At 33.0% G+C, this 21,714-nt stretch overlaps 1 long non-coding RNA gene across 2 annotated transcripts; it reads right to left on the bottom strand.

The window, feature by feature from the left end:
• Window positions 1-11,767: 11,767 nt before the first annotated feature.
• LOC143074871 (uncharacterized) lies at window positions 11,768-17,660 on the bottom strand. Of its 2 annotated transcripts, XR_012978140.1 has the most exons (5): window positions 17,615-17,660; window positions 16,676-16,786; window positions 15,111-15,199; window positions 14,282-14,379; window positions 11,768-13,558 (listed from the first exon to the last, which is right to left on the bottom strand). It is a non-coding gene; the product is annotated as an uncharacterized LOC143074871 (long non-coding RNA). The 2 variants fall into 2 exon arrangements; XR_012978139.1 differs by lacking the exon at window positions 17,615-17,660 and having other exon boundaries at window positions 16,676-16,906.
• Window positions 17,661-21,714: the final 4,054 nt, after the last annotated feature.

Below are 21,714 nucleotides of genomic sequence, written 5' to 3'. Positions count from 1 at the left end.
GATAGAATCTGAAGCGAGATGATATATCAAATACTCTTGCTTTGTGCGTTTCAAAGACAAAATATACTCCTAAAACACGCCTTAACATAAAAAGGTGCACTCGATTTTCTCTTTTCAATACATTTGTTAACCATTTTTTTGATTTTTTTTTCTTGAGTCACATAATGGAAGGGCAGGCATGAAAATTACTGAACTAATAGATTGATACATATGTTCTCAGTGCGTGGTAAAATTTAAAAAAAAATCTGAGGTTATGCATTTTCTACATCCAACTTGATGGATACCCATGACGTCGACTTGATATTAATAGATAAATTGAAAACTTATGCAAATGGTGTTTTTAAAATAAAACACTCCGTATTCGGAGAAAATTGTCGTTTTATTCATTTCTATTTACATTTTAAAATGTTGTTACTATAGTAAACATTACAGTAAGCACTTATCGCCTTCTCTAACAAAGAGCTTCGATTCTTTTGTTCTATTTCAACTGGCTTTCCGACTGGTATGAGTATTTGAAAGCAGATATACTTTTTTATATTTTTTATTTCACTGGATAATGAATTCCATACTTTTGGACCAGTAAAAGAAAAACTTGATTTGTATAATTCTGTATTTGACTTAGTGACAATACAATTATCCGATGATGAAAGTCGAGTATTGTACGACTGTTTACTATTTGTAGGCACAATAAGAGTTAAGAAAGTTGAGTTGCGAGTTAAGAACGAGTTAAGAAAGTCGATTTGCGAATTACAAAAGTCGAGTTGCGAGTTACAAAAGTCGAGTTGCGAGTTACAAAAGTCGAGTTGCGAGTTAAGAATGCCGAGTTGCGAGTTGCGAGTTAAGAAAGTCCAGTTCCGACTTGAGAAAGTCGAGTTGCGAGTTACAGAAGTCGATTTGCGTAAAACTGTGGAAACGAAACTATTTTTTTTGGTGTAACTGTTTAACATTTTGGAATGATGATTGCTTATAGAATTGTATACAGTATGGTTGATTATTTTTGTTGTTTATATCTCTTCTTAAAAATAAAATGGATTGATAATCACAACTATCGGATTTTCTGAAGAAGCAGATAGCCTTTTGAGATACAGCGGATAGCTTGCAGTTTAATCATAATTAAATTTCATAGCTAGCACCGTCATATTAAACGTAAAGGAAGATATAGCAACCAAGCTATGGTACATATGTAAAAGACCCCTTCTGCAAGTTTCGTTTAGAGTGGGCAATTTAGGGCAGCTGTAGAGTCGGGTAATATTCGTTAGGGACCTCGAAATTTATTCTTTGACAATGACACTCACAATTGTGGACGTTAAAATTATATATGTCTACATAGGCTAGAGTTGAAGGGGAAATGATGGGCGTGTATAAAACCAGTTTAAACTAGCCGCCTTTTTGTGTCTGACCGAAGTCGGGACCTTTAGCCTGTGTTGGTCTTGTATATCTTTTACAATTGGAAAACTTATAAACAATGCTAAATACAACAAAAAACGGATCAAGTTTGAATTTTAGTGTCGTCATTCTACCCATTTTAGAGTTATGTCCCTATACAAATGAAAAAATGATAATTTTTTGTTTCTATTTTTAAATTGCCTAAACCAAATGTTATGTAACTTATAAACAATACTTATTACGACAAAACTCGGATCAAGTACAAATTGAATTTAGGTAGTATCACTTTTACTGTTCCTCAGTGATGTCCTTTTATAACTTTATATGATATGCAAGCGGGGCTGTGTCCAATGGACTCGTTACCTATTTATCTAAATTCTTTAAAGTAACAGATATAATATATAGAACAGACAAGGGGTAGTTGCAAATATTTCATGTATATTTTGAACACATGCAGAGAAGATTACTTAGGAACCCTTTGCCAAAAAATAAAACCTTCTTTTCTTCTATGTGCCCGCCTTCAGATGTTATGTTTTGAATTTTAGTTTCACTTTCCATATTCGGTATTTATCCTTAGGTAAGCTCCTTGTGGCAAAAATCACGTGATGCACGAATTTATTATCCTGGAGTTAGGCTATTTATTTCTTTTTGTGGCGGGTATCCAAGCAGACAACGTGCATGTGTTTAACGGCAATGCAGATTTTTTCTTATGAAATAAAATTAAAAAGTTGCCGATCCGGCACATAATAAAGATCGGTTAGAAAGCAAGGTTTTCATTTTAATTTAGATCGAAAATCTTAATTCGAGGGTTGAAAATTTAGAGCTCAGCACAAAAAAAGGAGGTGTTCCTCAGGGAATCTTTTTATCTTATGCACTCTCATTCAGGGCCGTAACTCGCTTCTTTTAAAAGTGAGGCAAAATATATTCGCCGAGGAAGCGAGGCGAAGGGTCGGGAGGCCGCTCAAGGCCCCCAGAAGCTCTGAAAAAAATGACGCAAAATCGTGCATTCTGACCGTTTCCCGGACTCTTTCTTACTCTGAAACGCAATTAATTTTTAGCTATTTTTTCGACCATATTCTGGTCTCAAAGCAAAATATATAGATTCATTGTAAATAAAAACTTTTAGGTTTAAGGGACAACATCAAAAGACCGATATGTAGGATAAAGCAAAAATCGTAATTCTCATAATCATTTTAATACCAGATCTGTCTGTTCTTGTCTTGTATTGTGTTTAGACTTTGGAGAAATTTTTTTATGACTGAATTTAGATATAGTGACAGTGCAGTATTATACTTTAAGTACCGCTTAAGTCGACATTAGGGACCATCTTGACTTTGTTTTATGGTATTAATGATTCTTTCATTGCTGAAGACTCTCAGGCCAGCGACTATATCAAGATGAAGAACAGGGATAAAAACCCTGATCATAGATAATTTGTATTTTTTCTATGTATGACTTTGTGTACGATTAAGTCCCGTGCACGTTTACTCCATATTCCTTTATTTTGTATTAAAGGGTCTGAACACGACTTAATTGCCAGCGCTTCAATGTATAAGGTCATATATGGCAATACATTGTTGTTTTTTTCAAATGATTTGATACCGCGAGATTGGCGGTCTCATTTTAATTTAACCCATCATGTCAGCTATCTAGTTTTATCTACAAAAAAGAGAGCCAGTTTTGTATTCTTTAATATTAAATCAATTCTCCATGAAGAAACGACCATTTTTGCTGTGTCCAGTAGCATCGTATCTTCTTAAAATATTTTCTCGCACAATGTCTGGACATCGGTGGACATGCAACATTGCCAAAAACCACACAACCGTTCACCCGTCATCGTAGATCTAATTTCAAATATTCTTACAATTGAATGTAGTTTTTTTCAATTAGACAAAAGGTCCTTCAGTATAAGAAAACTCAAGTTTTAAACAAAATTACTAGATTTACAAAAGAAAATCAACACTTAGACTATAGTCATAAAGTAGGACAATAAATGAACGAAAGACAAACCTGGGTACAGATAAGACACATAACTACAAACAATAGACCATCAACACTGAAAACTAAAAGTAAATTAGAAACATAGATCACGAAAAACATGCAGGGGCGACATCAGAGAGTGAAGAGAACTTGCTTCTTGCAAGACAATCGCCGTGAAAACAATTTGATATGAAGACAAGCTTTTGTTTCATTTTTTTTTCCTTCAAATTTCCAACATGAGGCATTTGCCTTATTTGCCTCCATGTAGTTACGCCCCTGCCCTTATGAACATTTCTTGATCCGCCAGTGGTTGATACTTTAGTCTGGAAGAGCATGATTTATATGCTGGTTTTAATTGGATTTTAAATAGACAAGTGTGCTAGTACTAGTAGTTTTCAGTTACTACAAATACTCTTATTTTGGTGCTTCGCGTTTACACGGCCGACACTCGGCTAATCGAGAGATTGGTCGGTTAATCTATATTGAGTATGCGGCTATATGGGAGATTGGTCTGTTAATCGGGTTGGTTATACGTCTGTTAAGAGTAAAACGCACAATTTAATGTTAAACTGTATAAAATATACAGATTTTTGGCATATTATAAGAACCAAATCAAAAAAAGAAAAGTGTCTGACAAAATGATATCTATCATAGAACATTTTCCACTTGTAAACACATTTCATAGTCTACGCAGTTTTCAGTAAAATTAAAAGGCGTCGCGCAAGTATGTAGTATTTATGCTTATACGCATAGGAATGTTTTAATAAAAGTCGAAACAAACAATTTTAGATATCATTTAAAGGACACAAAATAGTACTTTGGGTCTAAAAAATAAATTTGCATTGGTGAATATTTCATAATTGTAATATAACGTGAATATTACCACGTTTTAGTGAAAATTATGGGAATAAAGTCTGTTAATGGGTTGGACAATTGAAATTGTGTCAGTTAAGAGTTATTTAGCCACAGTTATTTTTGCTACCTTTATATTTTCCCATAGAAAAAGTAAAGAATGAGATGTTCCTAAGTAATAAAAAAAATGATAATACGGTGCAACAGTATCCTACGGAAGCGAATTAGCGCCTAACATTTTTTTTTTAATTTTTCTTCCTATATTTGCGTTATAACGCAAACCTCAAATATCTTGATTGCAATTGTTCATTAAGTTTTGTAAAACATGTCCGTCTGTCATTCATTTCGGTTGTGATTTACTAGTAAGAGCATTTTTATATTGACTTTCTTTGCATTTTATTGAAGGGTGTCACTTCAATATAGCGTGATATAAATTGGCCGCTGGAATATGCATGAATTAATTATTAATGTTTTCAATCAGCCTCAATTTTTGTGTCTGTTCAAAGTAGCACGTTCTCAAATCCGACTGAAAGTGTCTTTCTAATACAACACAGGATACCGGTAAAATAAATATAAACTGTACATCTGTCCAGTGCATATAACGTGTTGTCATTCTCATATGCACATGATATTTGTCACTGGACGAAAAACCCTAATTCGTAAGCATCCCCCAATTGGTTCTTTATTTCTATTACTTAATCATATGTTGTTTACAAAAAAAAGTAAAATCACAAAAATACTGAACTTAGAGGAAAATCAATTCGGAAAGTCCATAATCACATGGCAAAATCAAATAACAAAACGTATCAAAAACGAATGGACAAGAACTGTCATATTCCCATAGGCGGATCCAGGGGGGCCCCCCCCTTTTTGTGAGAAAAATTTGGTTGATTATATAGAGAATCAGTGAAGCATGACTGGAGTGCCCCCCCCTTTAGGTTAGTCAGCGGGCCCCCCTTAGGAAAAGTTCTGGATCCGCCACTGTATTCCTGACTTGGAACAGGTATTTTCAAATGTAGAAAATGGTGGATTAAACCTGGTTCTATAGCGCTAACCCTCTCACTTTAATGACAGTCTCATAAAATTCCGTTATATTTACATTGATGGCGTTATATAAACAGACACAATATATAAACAGACACAATAATTAAAATAGTCAAAATATGGGTACATCAGTCATCATCGTATAACAATTTTAAAAGGAACAATTTAACAGAACACAAAAACATCTACTATCTACGAACACGTTCATTGATTTGAGTGTCTGACATCAGAAAATTTTATACGTCACATAAATTTGTCGTTCAATGTGCATACAAACGATTTTAAAATTTTACATAGGCAATGTTAGTCATTCTCAAGAAGTAAATGGAAAGGAGCGAATGCAGCTACATTTGGTCATCTTAAGTTTTAATACATTTTATTCCGTTTAGTTCCTTTCTTCATAAGTGTAGAGGAGAACGGCAGTTGTCCGCATGTAAACTTCTAGCATTTGTCACCAATATGAGTACATCGCAATCCGTTACTGTTTCAACACCCAGGGGTGTTTCATGTGTGTATTCTTAAACAATTATTATTTTTTCTCTCTTTTTTAGCAATGCATCACTCTCTTCTGTCCTTATCTATTATTCTATATTCTGCTACTCCATCCAGATTATCGTGTATACCATGAGGGTTCGGATTGGGGGTGTTTTTATTTCTGTATTCTTTAAATTGTTATGTCACGTTTCTTCCGTGACGTTTTTTTCCTTTTACCTTTTATTTATCTTACTCATTATTCTTTCTCTATTCTTTATATTTTAGCATCCCAGTATATTTTACTTACTGATGTTTAGTTACATTACGACGTTTATCTCTGATTTATATACTGGTTACCAATGTAGATGACAAGTTGGTGTCATGCATGACAATTAAACAGAATCCATATGACATACAAAATGTATGCGACCATTCTTGGATGAAATTAACATTACTTTAATATTACACTTTTTGAAACCGTTTTTATCAATTTTCTATTTCCATTGTTTAAATTGTTCATTGTCCACAGTGGCGGATCCAGCCATTTTAAAAATGGGGGTTTCCCAACCCAGAGTAAAAAAGGGGGGGGGTTCCAACTATATGCTCCCATTCAAATGCATTGATCGGCAAAAAAGGGGGGATTCCAACCCCCGGAACCCCCCCCCCCCCTGGATCCGCCACTGGTTCATGTGTTGTTTCCGTATATTTTATGTTTCATTGCTCATGTGTTGTTTCCGTATATTTTACCCGCTCGTCTTCAGCCTACCCATTTGATCCGATAACACCCCATATAGCAATAAAAGTAAAATTATACTTTCATTGCCATTCATAACTCTTAACAGACCGGGTTTTATACATCCGACCCATTAACAGACCAGGTTTTAATTAAAGATTGATGTACATGTATGTCACCAAAATACAGATTTTCGTGAAGATTTTTCACACAATGATTTCAGTATGGTTAACAAATATAATGCCTGTCTTTTTTCGATGTTTAAAATATTGCATGCACGTAAATTCAACCAACGTGTCATTTTGTGTACAGTTTGTGTGTGTAAAATGTGTATAAATTTATTGATGAGTAACCCGCCTCTTCATTTTATAGACCGTACATTGAAGCTAGAAAAATAATAATTACACCACTGGATTCAGTACATTGAATTGTTTTGTTAGACATGAATATTTTTTATGATAAACATATATTTAAAAAGTTATACAGTGAAACATGCTGAACTTTCAATGATTTTCTCGATAACACCTGATTAACAAACTTTAGCCAACCCGATTAATAGACCAACCGCCGATATAGCCGCATACTCAATATAGATTAACCGACCAAACTCTCGGTTAGCCGAGTGTCGGCCGTGGTATATAATCTTTAGTAAATGTTAGTTGTTTTTCTGTCTCGTATCGATCTTTTGGGTCAATCCAATTGCAACGGACTTTTAAACGTTGTTTTTATGTTATACTATTACAACACTGACTGTTTAAGTTTAGGGGTTGAACGCTCATGCACACACATGTTGAATCCTACCACATTATCATGAGCATGTATAGTTGAGTGGTTATTGTTTGTTCATATCTGTCGACTCATATTTGAAGTTTTTAGAATGGATTTGTTATATAATGCTAGGCCGTTACTTTATTTCGTCTTAATTGTTTCACATTTTTGTCGTTGCCTTTTATAACTGATATACAGTATGGATATTTGTACTTTTTTAAGGCCGCACGGTTTGTTATAATTGATAATACTACTTCATTGAACTTCAGTTGATAGTTGCCAAATTAGCAGTCATACCACATCTTCTTACTTGTTATGATATTGTATACATGACTTTTAGTTTCGGGTCTTGTCTAAACATTTATGAAATACTAGTCGCTTGACGTTAAAAACAATCAATCAATTTAAACTCGTGTTCAATAAGGAGAAAATCATTTGATTTGTTGGGTTAAAAGGAAGAGGTGGCAGGAGTATTTTGAATATGAATATGGTGGGCTGGTAAGAGCTGGAAAAAATAGGCATGATTAGCGACAAGTTAAATCTTTAACATGAATAAAAAATTTCGCAAAAGATCCTCCTGCCGGCCCCATTCCCATCCTTAGAATAACAAAAGGTCGTATCCTTACTGTAATTGTCCGTGTGTGTTTATTATTTATCCAGCTAGTTGTCCTTATAGTGTCCTACTAAGGGGACGACTATTTGATATTCTGGGGGGGGGGGGGGAGGATTTTGAAAATAAATAACTAAGCCTGGATAATCACAAAAATCAAAGGTTTGTTCTGTGGTAGTTTGAAAATAAATAACCTGACACACAATTTATTGAAAAAATAGGTCTATTCGAAAGTATTAGATGGCACCAGATATTCATACTTTTTTTTCCAAACAAAAATCGGGAAACACTTCCGTAAACTTTACATAATGAATTATTAATATTATTCAAATATACTTGAAATGTGTGAAAAAGGGTTTCATTTTTAAAAGTTGAGATATATTGTGGTAGAAATACGCGTTGGTAAATATTGGGTACGAGTTTGCGAAGGTACGAGTTTACATGGCTCCACAGCTATTTTATTCTAGATTTGTAAAACTTTTGACTTGTCAAACTTCTTGATTTGTAACTTGTATTTTTCTTTAGAAACGCAACTTCTCTTTGGCTGGCATCGGTAACTATTACACAGACGCGATCTCACAAAACGTGATTAAAACAAAGTGACTACATTTAAAAAATTAAGAAACTTAGAAATTCATGAAACTAATGGAGAAAATACGTTAAAATTTAAGAAATTGTGTTTACTCATGTATCAAGAAATTACATTTCACAAATCAAGAAATGTAGAAATTCGTGTAACGGATGGAAAAAATACATGTTACAAATTAAGAAATGACATTTTACAAATTAAGAAATTGCATATGTTATACGAATAAGAAATTGCATGCAAGAATTGTATAATTTTGGCGGATATTCCTTTCCATAGTTTTGCACCCACCTAAATTCCACCAGTTTCAGAGTTTGAACACCTTATTTGATTTCAGGACCACCATACTCAAATGTGAAATACTTTGATATATTTCGTAACTTTTTACCTTAAAGAATCCTGGTCTTGAGTAGATTTAGAAGTTGTCGTCAGCAAAAGATTAAAACACCGTTCATTGCGGGCTTCCGTTGTCGTTGATTTCTATATTTTGTGCAATGTCAATTTCATCATGGAAAACTTTCTCTACCATCTGACAGAGGTTCATCAAGGGGTAATACTAAATTTGATATTTATGCTATTAATATATGATAGTTACGATTTAAAAATCAATGTTTTAATTTAAGTTGCAGTATAAAAATAATATTAGGTCAATGTCATAAAGATATAAACTTTTTGGTATTCCGAATAAAACTGGGGAAGGGAAGGGCGCAGTAAAATCTCGTCCTTCCCCAGTTTCTCAGTCTCAGTAATATTTTTTTGTATGAGGCTGAGAAACTGGGGAAGGACGAAGTTCTACTGAGCCCTTCCCCATTTTTGCGCCGAGTACAAACAAAAATATTTTTTCTGACATTTACTAAATATTGTTTTTAAACTGCAACTTAAATCAATAAATTGATAGCTATTCAAATCGTAACACAAATGTCAAACTTATTTTCATCCCTTAATGGACCCCTGATTGTGGAGAAAGTGTTCCATGATGAAATTGACATCGTACACAATATAGCTGTGTTACTATATTTTATATGAAATAAACAGAACTATTTGCAGTATAAAAAAACATTATATATTTTTCTGAGATTTGACCTGATATTGTATGTTTAGAAGTACTTAAAGATGACAAAAAGTTTAGTATGGAAAATGACTAAAATTTTCAGTACTTGAAAAATGACTGAAATTTTCAGTACTGAAAAATGACTGAAATTTTCAGTACTGTAAAATGACTGAAATTTTCAGTACTGTAAAATGACTGAAATTTTCAGTACTGTAAACAACTTTTTCCCAACATTACTGAAAATGATATAAAAATTAATGTACTGAATAGTGATGTTTCCTAAAAGTACTGTTTATATAGCGGCATTTAATGTACTGTTTAGTGATGTTTCCTAAAAGTACTGTTTATATAGCGGCATTTAATGTACTGATTAGTGATGTTTTCTAAAAGTACTGTTTATATAGTGGCATTTAATGTACTGATTAGTGATGTTTCCTAAAAGTACTGTTTATATAGCGGCATTTAATGTACATGTAAATGCTAGTCAAATTGTTGGTAGTGCATACATAAATCATGTATTTGTTTTTCTCATTTGAATGATTTTTCATTGAATTATTTTGAGGTGTTCTATTGCTTGCTATGCGGTATGGACTTTCCTGATACTGAAAGCCATACGACTACATATAGTAGATTACATCTGGGTCATTTGATATCGAATGGACAGTTGTCTCATTGGAAATCATACTGTATCTAATTATTATATTACTATGTAATTTCTAGTGTCCCTTTCTAGCATACCTGAACCCATTGGCCAAGTGAGCCCTCCTCATGATTTGGCGTTCATCGTCCGTTGTCGTCCGTTGACTTTTACCAAAATCTTCTTCTCTAAAACTGCTGAATCAAATTTAACCAAACTTGGCCATATTCATTAATTGGGTATCTTGTTAAAAGTCCCTCCGATGACCGCGCTTGCCAACCAACATGACCGTCATGGCTCAAAATAGTAGATTTTAAGTAAAATGAAATGTTTGACTGTTTTTTAGAAAACCGTTATGAATAGAGAATTCTCATATAGAAGGTATTGCCCTTAAATAACAAATTTTAGCATTTGTTTTACGTATTATCTTGAAAACTATAATAAATACACAGCAATAATCAATTGCAAAAATGATTGACAACACAAGTTCTAAAATAGATACATTGTCGAAATGGTTATTACAGTTATTGTCTTTTGATGATGATTTTTACCATATATTGTTTTTGCGTTTTAGCCTCATATTTAACCGAAGTTGATAGATAGTAACTTTAATAAGCAAAAGTGATCAGCAAGACAAAATAAACAATTGATACAATACAGAGGAAATTGTCAGACGTCTTTTATGGATTATTGCCCTTTAATTACGATTTTTAAAACTTTTTAAAGGTTTTCCCTCACATGATAAAAAATGTAATAGATAAATTGACACTTTAAATCCCCAAAATTTGATCAGCAAGGCAACATCTACTAACAAGTCAATACTTGCTGGTAAAGGTTGTAGACTGTCACTCTATTTAGGAGTGAGTATCCTTTAACTTTGAATATGCACATAGACCAAGATGATCGACAACGGCTTTTTAGAATATATAGTTTTTAATTCCAAACGAAACAATTTAGAAATAATTTCGATTGCATTGCAGTAATATATTACCTTCGTGATTACTTTATGATTGCCTATTCTATAAACGTTAAGCTTATATCTTAAATTTAATTTTCTTAAAGGAAATAATAAATAAAAATTAGATGGAATCTAGACGAGAACAATCATCAAGATCAACAGAAATAACTTTCGGGGAAAAAAACTTGCAGTAGGTGTTCCCGAAATTATTTCTTGTGATTTTTCTCGTTTTGCCTTTCATTTCAATAGAACAATTTCGGGAAACCGATTTATTAGGTTAACTTTTGACTTGTTCCAATTTAGAATAAACCGTACGGAATGACGGTTGTATAGAGTGCTCCTTCATGGATTTGTGCCATCCTGTTTTGGCTATTCTGTAATTACTTGATAACTGTTGTCTAGATGTTGTTCTATTCTGTAATCGGTAGATATGTTAACCCAATTCTTTAAGTTGTGCAGTTATTCTTTATATTTTAGCACCCATTATTCTTTATCCTTTATCTTATTTTGCCCATTATTCTGTGATCTGCGAACTCCATCCACACCCTTTTAAAGAGCGTCAGTTTGGCGGTGAAAGTACTTTCAAAAATTTCTAAACTAAGATTTGTAATAATATAACAGAGATAATAAAGAAGGCGACAATTTAAATTATTAAAAATACATTTATTATAGAAAAATAACCATGCAATGTAAAAGTGTGTCAATATCTATCATATATTTTGTATGATGCAAACGATTAGATGTATAGAGTTCAAACATGACTTGAAGATGTCCAAAACTGGTAAGATAAATTTGGAAATCTAACAAAAATGATAAAAGTGTTTGTTAATATAGTCTATGCGATTTAGCGATATGGAACATTCTTTCTTCAAAGTTGATCAAAAGACGAGCGTTTGAAATCTGTAGATGTAAATACAGATTATTACACACTAGTTATGAAATAAGTGTTGGTGTGCAAATCTACGAAAAGTCCGTCTATTCCACTTTCAGCATAGAGGTGACATTTCATATTTATATCCGGAGAGGAAGTGAATGTATATGCCGCGCAAAAATCATCTTTCTCACAACGAGATTTACAAGCACTCTCTGTAGACACGTTCTTCGCATTGAATGATGAACGACGAACCCCTTTTATATTGGTGGCATTGAATTCCATACGCTGTTGAATTTTAGTTGAAAATACTGCACTTTGCCAATTTTTGTTTTCATTGGCTGCAACACCACACCAGCGTCCATAAGGTTGGCAGGGTATAATGTCCCTTTGGTACGTTTTGTTTGACCGTCCCCCATGATCATACATATAGCAATAGTGCTCATATTGAGTACATTCTTGTACACAATATGAAATTGCTTTGCATTTAATTTCATCAAGACACATCTTTGTACATTCATTAAGCGTTGAAAAATCAACCCGTTTGTAATGAAAATAAAGTTTGGTTTTTGTCAAAATTTTTATTTTACTGAACCCTGTCCTTACATTCTCACAGGTATCTAATTGTCCGGTGTTTTGGAGGTGTTTACAATTATCTAATCTACGTTCTTGTATATTATACCGAATCCTATTATAATCTACATTCAATTGACTCATGAAATTTTTCGTAAAGATATATTCAATTGATTCCAAACTGTACTCCATTGGTACTGGATTATCTTTAACAGTTGATGCCCAGGTCAAAGCTTTTCCATCTTCTGGCGGAGGGGCACCAACTGTGATGGTTTTCGTTTCTACCGAATTCAAGAACCGTGATGCAGCTTCCTTTTGGTGTGAGTTCAGCTTAAAATCTGCACCTGCACTAAAAAGTCCGGAATAACTTGCTGCAGCTTCAACAGATACATCATTTTCTTTTTCTGATTGGTATTTTGTTGAACTCATTTTATATTGATAAGTAAATCTAGAGCCAAATGACGTATATGTCTGGAAGTGAGTTCCGAATGTTTCAAAAAAATCGATATAAGTATCTTTATCATTTGTACTGTTCAATTTGAAAACCCAATCTAGAAAAGAGTCGGTGAATGGAGGAGGCTTTTGTGTCACCATTTGAGTGAAGTAGTACCGGCACTTTGCTTTTGAAAATATGTAAACTGATTCCCCTGAAGACATTTCATGGGATGATTCTTTATATCCAGCACTCGCAGAAAAACTGGCACCCCATCCCCCGCCGTGTACACTTGTGGATACGGATAAAGCTTTAGACAATTCGTGTGTAGTTTTTACAGTTTTAGACGAGAAAGAGAGTGCACACGACACATCAGGAACGACAACCAATCCCTTGGGTATGAAGTATCTGCAATCTCCTGACTGTCTTTTTTTCACTATAGTCTATTTTAAATATTGGATACGTAAATCCAGGATCATGACCGATGGCATGCGGATAACCTTTTAAAATATTGTAGCCGAAAAATGCATAGTCAATATCAGGAAAGGTTTGTTTTTCCCGGGACCCAAGGAAATCTTGAAGCTGGTCACTGTTTAGGAGATCTGAAATATTTAACAAGCGGGAAGGTTTCACATGATTCAATTTAACAACCAGACAAATAATGACTTGCACACATAAACATATACATATACAAAATAAAGAAATCATTAAATTAAAAGTAATTTAATTGAAAATGCAATTTCCCTTTGATATGAATTATATTCGCGTTATAAAAAAAGGTATACAGTGCTATAAAAGCCGACAATGAAGTGGATTATAAATCATGATTATACTATACCAATAGAGGATGTCGAATTAAAATAGACAGCACTATGTCAACTAAAGATACAGATAATTACCAAACGTTACAACAGTCTATGAAATATAGAAAAAAAACCCGAGCATCTCGAACTCAACTAAAAAATCAAGTGATAAATCACCTGCCAATAGAGCAGTTTACATTCCACTGGTGACACCTTCTGAATTCAAAAACGTTATTGTAAAAGCATTGTGATTCAAAAGAAAAATTGCTTAAGTACTGTTATTCAGAAATTAATGCGAGTTGTTTATTATTGCGAATTAGGTTACTGGGTACGTATCGATAAACATATGAATTTGATATTATATACATATACATGTATTTGTATGGAGATGTCCTGAAATATCAATGATAAATCTTGTTTTTTTTCCTTTCTTAAAAAAATGCAATAATGAATGAACGCAATAATTTCATAATTTACAGTATGTACAAGAGACGAATACATAGAGAATACTTGTATACCTACCATCTTTGTCAAGAGCTGACTGATTGAGTTTAGATTGAGAACTAAGCTTCGGCTCAACTCCTTTATTAATCTTTTGCATCATTTGAGTTCCTTCATTCCTGTAAGAAAAAGAAAATTAATAATATTCATACACGATTTACTAGTTAAGGTGGTATGGGATTTGTTCATACTTTACCAAAACGTATTATATGTTGATATATGTTCAAAATAATATAAAATTGATAGGTCACCGCACAATTTTAAAAGCTACAGGTTGTGACTGAATGACACATTTTGTATGGATTATACAGGGAAAAACATAATTATTTAAAATAGCATACGAGAAGATAGCTTTTAGAAAATTCTTAATGAATATCAAAACAAAAGATAAGGTCACCGTGGGTTTTTCCGGCTCAAACACAAAAAAGCAAAATGCCATGTCTTTCAGAAAATGCACTATTTCAGAATTACCTCCTCTTAAAATGCCAATTTCAAAACATTAAAAATCAATCAATTTTCACTTGTAAAATTATAAATATTTATAAGTTAATATATAAATTTGTTTCTTTTAAATGCAAATTCACATTAGTTATCTGCATTCCTACATTAAATTTTGCTAACTTGATTGAAAATCTGGAACTTAGACTCTCTGTTTTTTTACAATCCAAGATGGCGAAAGACACCTATAGCACCTTAAATGCAAACTTTGTTTTTCGGTCAGTTGGACGTAATTTTGAGTTTTGAGTTTCAAAGTCATTTCAATAAAACTGGGGCTAACTAGGAGTCTACAAGGTTTATCAATTGATTATCACATAATTGGTTGCCAGTTGATATAGTCTTACTGTCTTACCGGTAATTTTTTATGTTTTTAAACTCCAACAATAAGTAAACTGTACAACCAGCAATTGCTAGAAAGGCTACGGCATTAAGGATGTGTATCTGAAACAAAATATTTCGATATTAAAAATTGATAAGTTAGTTTGGTAAGAATAACTGCCAATAACAACGTTATGAACAAGAATATCTTGAATTATCGTCACAAATTACTGTATAGGACAAAGTGTGAAAAGAAAACATGGCTGCATGAAACATTTCAACACATAAAATATTTCACAAAGCATAATTTTACCAATGTGAATATAAAAAATAACTTGTATTATTTTTTATCTATCTTCCTTAAAACAAGGTAACTGACGCAGTGCAAGAAAAGGTATGCACATTTTTCGGTTTTCGTTTTGTCTTTATCATGTTTATGTTTGATAACTTTCATTTTCAAGATTCTAGACTGAGATTTTTCCCATGAGAATTAAGTTATAATGCGATGATATCATAGCCTAATGTCCTAAACGTTTTATAGGAATTTTTGATACACATATTATCTATGATCTTTCAAACTAAAGGAAGCTTTATCGCCCTTAGATGATATTTGACTGATAAAAATCCTTCTGCGTGTTCTTAGAACCAAACAAAATTTTTTTTTTTAATACAGAGCACCAAAACCGAAGAGATAGAAACAAAACTTTATAATTACGAGATAACATGCATGCTTATGAATTATTCCTAATTTATCTGTTAGATGTACCTAACATATGTAATACGCATTTTTTAAACAAGTGCCAACAGTAGTTGCTGATGCTAGATTTTGGTAAATCCATTTTAAATTTACTAACTAAACGAAAGCTAAGGGGATCACGTCAACTCAAGAGACGAGAGCAAATGCGTTGATAACGGTTAGGCCTTTAAATGAACATGCATCACCCAACATGCGCACCCAGACTCCATCAAAATATCACGATAGGGAAAATGACACAATCAGAACAATCATTGATTATACTACTTATCTCGTTGATCGTGGAAACTTGCTTCTCGTGCATTAAAAAAACAGCAAAACCCTATCGTTTAATTTTGAAGTATTTTTTCTGATCATATTTCCTTTTTGAATAAAAACACAAAACAATAGGAGAGAGTGTGTGTTACTGCTTAGAAATGAGAATGAGGAAATAGAGTCGTCATGTTTGCAAAATATTCTCGTTTAATCACGTTTACTGATATGTGATATTTAAGCACTGATATGTGGCCCATTGAGCAACTGGACGTGTAATCTAATAACTTTGTGATATGTTAAGTGTTTGTATTTTAGATGAATTTGTATGAACTCTGTTTCTATATGAATAAATAAACAAGTGAGCCAGCAGGTATGCACACGCAGTACTCACAGGAATAATAGGAACTAATAAATACTAAAACAAAGAGTTTTGTGTCCAAACTTATCATAAACCAGCGATTCTCGATATTCTCATTAACTGTTATATCAAATAACGTATGTTTAGATGAGATAACGTCCTGCAATATCATGAATTGTTTTAACTTAGAAATTAAGTTAAGGAAGCAATCAAATATGTTTAAGTTACAAACCTTTCTACAAGAGACCAACTTCTTTCGAATTGATCCTTGATTTGACATTTGTGGGACCAGTGGTTCAGCTTCTGAGTGCATTTCCATGTTTGTATAATTCAGAATGGAATCCTATAAATTGAAGGAAAAAACATTACTCTGTACAGCGTTTATGTGAGGGTCTGGGTGGGAGTCCTTCATTTCTTTGTTCTTTAAATTTTGCACCTCATGTTTGCGGTATAGCACCTTTTGGTATCTGTTTGATATTAAATTAATAATTAAAAATATCCATTTTGTTACATTTATGTATACATTACAAAAATCTTTATATAAAGTTAAAACATATCTGTCTGTAGAAAACGGATGTTTATAAATATGTCAAAATGATAATATCAAGATAAAAACAAATAACCAAATAAAATTTAATAATGATACAAACATGAAAAAATAAACAATCAATATTTTTACAAATATTCTGTTGTTAAAGTGTTAGGGGAGATAACCCTTTTTTCTGTCTTGTTGATAGATTGTTGTTGTTTAACTCTACCTGAGTCAAGAAGCCAGAGTAACTTAAATACGAGCCAACAATCTTAGGCAGACACTTACTTTTCGATTCTTGACTACTGATTAGAAGATCGAATTAAAATGCATTTTGCAACGCGCAGTAATCGATCTTACTACCTCAGTATTGACATGCTACCGAGATTCTTATAGTGATGGGGACGTACATGTAATATAATGTTTCAGAATGAACATATAAAAAATGTCTATGAGGTACACATTTAATAATCGCGGTTTTGGAAATACTCCCATTCATAAAAATAAAATTCTATAAAAATATATTTTTATTAAAATGTTGGATAGTTATCTTACTTTGATAAATAAATAAAATAAATTTAGAAAAAAAATGTAATGTGTTTGAGATTCTATTGGAGAAACATAAAATAAATACTATTTTACCTATATATTGGAGTCCTGTCTCGCAATTGTGTTAGTAAAAGTGTATGCAAATGTATTTAAAGCAATTTTTTGAAGTGCCACTCACATAACCTTGTTTAAATAATCATATGATAAAGTAAACAGTGTTATGTTATCAATAAATAAAGGTAAACACGGGTCAAATTGTCAAATATTTTAATGACTGGGATTTATTGAAATCCAACAAACACTTGTAAATATCTTAAAACAATGTAAGGTATCAGAGTAGTCTTAAGTCGGTCAGGAACATCATATCAAGAATTAGGAGATAACAATATTGTATTTGAAGCTATGACGGCAACACTTGATTGCTTCGGAGATTAAAACACAACATTGGCATCTCCATTCGAATTAAACTGACAGAAAACAACTTCAAATAAAACATTTGAAATCTGCCAAACGCTGTCTGCACTTGCGCTTACATTTTCATAGGATCAATTTTGAATTGATGCCATGAAAATTGGAAACGTTATCCAATAATAAGAAAATATAAAAAAAAAAAATACACCGAACTCCGAGGAAAATTCAAAACGAAAAGTCCCTAATCAAGTAGCAAAATAAAAAGCTCATATGCATCAAACGAATGGATAACACCTGTCCTAATCCTGACTTGGTACAGAAATTTTCTTATGTAGAAAAAGATAAATTAAACCTGGCTTTATAGCTAGCTCAACCTCTGTCTTGAATGACAGTCGCATAAAATTACAATATATTGACAATGATATGCAAACAAAACAAACAGACATAATAGGTAAAAATGTCAAAATCGTGATACAACAGTCAATATTGTGTTAAAATTTTAATTACTATAAAAACAATCAAATATGTAACTATGAAACAAAAAAAGGCATATGGACAGAGCACATATATTGAGCAGAAATGAAAGACAAGAAAACAAAAAATTACCAAAGCACAATAACACAATGACGGGATGTATTTGTACCGAGCCACGTCAAAGCAAACGTTACAAACGGTGTTAGGTAAGGGGAGGGTTGGGATCCCGCTAACGTGGTTCACCCCGCCACATTATTTATGTATGAGCCTGTCCCAAGTCAGGAGCCTGCAACTCAGTGGTTGTTGTTTGTTTATGTGTTACATATTTTTTTTCGTTCATTGTTTTATACAAATAAGGCCGTTAGTTTTATCGTTTGAATAGTTTTACATTGTCATATCGAGGCCTTTTATAGCTGACTATGCGGTATGGATTTTGCTCATTGTTGAAGGCCGTACGGTGACCTATAGTTGTTATAATGTATGTGTCATTTTGGTCTCTTGTGGACAGTTGTCTCATTGGCAATCATATCACATCTTCTTTTTTATATTGTATTATAATTATGGTCTTTCAATCCAGTGCTGAAGATGCAAAGTATTGTTCTAGTGATGTAATTTTTTAAAAAATAAACCACGTGCTATTGATGTAGACTATTGCTGCAGATATATTAAAAAAAATCGCGATAAAAAAGTCCAGCGCTTTTGATATAAAAGCATGCGTTGAGCATATAAGGTCAAGTTGTCGAGATGAAACAACTAGCGCTGTAGATGTAAAATTAAGATCTGGTGTAATGAAGTCCAGCGCGCTTGAAATGTATACGTTACCTACGAAGATAAGAAAAAATATACCCCTACAGATGACCTACAGCGCTGATGATGTACAGAACTTCAGGAGATTAGTCGATTTAATTTTATTGTTAATGTTTTTAACAGAAAATACGTTGATGATTACAACTTATACTTAGACGGTCGTAACGTAAGAAGCATCATCATCTATCCCTCTCAAAGACTATAATATCATCCCGGTTTATTTTGGGTGTGTGTTCGTGCTCAGATGGTGTTTGCCTTTCATTTCTTTGGTTGGTGTCGTTATTGGCAACATAATTTTTGTTTTTGTAGAGTTGTCACCGTCACTTTTGGACTTTACTGTGATAAAACCCAACACACAGTATTTATATTTAACCAAGTGAAGATTGCTTTTGGTCAGTCTTCAGTTTTCTTCTGAATTTGTTAGGGCTTGGTATTTTTTTTTCTTATTTTGTGATTGGGTTTATCGTCTAGTTATGACATTTGAATGTCTTCTTTGTATCCTCTGACCAGAACCAACTAACGTTATAAGGAAAAGAACGGACAAGATATAATTACTATTTTACGTAGTAGAGTGCAATATTATAGTATTTATGTATAGACTTTTTTATATTGTCCCTGTAACATGCATGGTGTATAATAATGGCCAAGGATGGTTGTAATGGCCCCGAGGCAACGCCGAGGGAAATTACAACTACCCGAGGCCATGTATTAATACCTCGAACAGTCTTCGAGTCTCGAATGCATATACAGCTAATCGCGAGTCTATAACAGGACCAATACAGATAAAGCCATTTCGTACCACTTTAATAATTTTTTTTAAAATTCTTTCGATTAAACAAACAGTAAGAATCTTACCGTGAAGAAGATACAGGAATTCATGGCTGAACTTGTCTTTTCGCAATCACGATTGATTTTTGGTCAGATGTAATGTCTCAATTCTCATCGAAGTACTTAATTTTATGCTATTAAAATTCATTTTTTCTTGCAAATATAAAGTAGCCGGGAGAATAAATTTTACTTTTCTTACTCTTTGAGTGACCTGCGTTCTGATGATTGATCAACGGAAATGAAACAGTGATAATAATCGAAAGTTGTAATCGAAAAGGCTGTGAAATAGTTCAACATGTTCAAGTCTTTACAAAACACTGAACATCATTTAAACTTTTGGGTTAAGGTTAAGGGATACACTTAGTATTACGGTTAGGTTTACAGTGACCGTTAAGGTAATCTTTCAGCCTATCCAAACCCTCGTATATATATAATAGAATTGATTCGAACATAACGAAAACAATTTTATTAAGATAATTCAAGACATGTCTATCATGCCACTTTTACTATGACGTTACGTAAAAAAATGATATTCTAGAATGGAAAACTGATATGCAAGACTGTTTTATATAAAGATAAAAACATTGGGCTGTGCGGCATATATCCTACGTTTATATGCCAGGAAGTTCATAGAGTTTAAATTTATACTTCAATTCTTTACTACCCCTCCCCTCACTTGTCCTCCTCAGAATTCAAAATTCACCGCAACCATTTGTATTACTGGAAATATTACCAAGTTATGTCTTAATGAGATGACACATAGAGATTATATCTGGGAACCAGTACGTATACAAAACAAAATGTATATGAATATTATATATCTCCTGACAGGATGCTCTGTTGGTGAAACATCTATATTTACAAACCTATACATAATCACTCTGATTCAAACAAAATATTTTTTAAAACATTATCAAGACGCTTTATTAATTGATTGGACACATATTTGTTACGTTTGGAGAACGGGGTTTTCAACAAACAATCGGTATTTCCATGTAAACCAACTGTGCTCCTCTCCTTGCAGACTTCATATGAGAATGAAAAAAGAAAGAAAAGAAGTTACCACATGGAGTATTTATCTCCCAATTGTTACGATATTCCAGGGCTAGTATTTCCTATCATGATTTTGATTTTGATGATAGGGTGGTGCTGCTCACAAGGAAGATATTTAGATAAAAGATCCAGTTGACGAATTGAAAATACTCCCTTTGAAAAGTATACGAACGCCATCACGAGATGGTTGATCGTTATGAAATATCTGTTTTACAGATGACAACGGATATGTTCCAATTGTCGTAACTTTTCGTAACTACAGTACCGTCCCCTTTTTCCGCATTTGACTTATCACAGGGCTTCTGCATATATGAGCTGTGCGCGACTTGTGCCACATAAAGAGCAGGATCTGCTTACCCTTTCAAAACACCTAAAATTGACCCCAATATTTGTTAAGATTTGTGTTGCTAAGTCATTGGTTTTCGATGTCATGTTTTGTGTACTGCTGTTTGTCTGTTTGTCTTTTCCCTTTCTAGTCATTGCATGCATGACTTTTGAATTTGAATGCACCTGTAGTATCTTTCGCTTCTCCTTTATCAGTATCCTTTTTATTTCTATTTTCACTAAAAAGATGATGTTTTGTCGCTAAATGGTTCACAATTTTGCGACTATGTTGAACC

The sequence above is a fragment of the Mytilus galloprovincialis genome, chromosome 5 (assembly GCF_965363235.1).
Source record: "Mytilus galloprovincialis chromosome 5, xbMytGall1.hap1.1, whole genome shotgun sequence".
Classification (NCBI taxonomy): Eukaryota; Metazoa; Mollusca; class Bivalvia; order Mytilida; family Mytilidae; genus Mytilus; species Mytilus galloprovincialis.
Note: the sequence above shows the minus strand (reverse complement) of the source record. Positions and strands in the feature narration are given on the sequence as shown.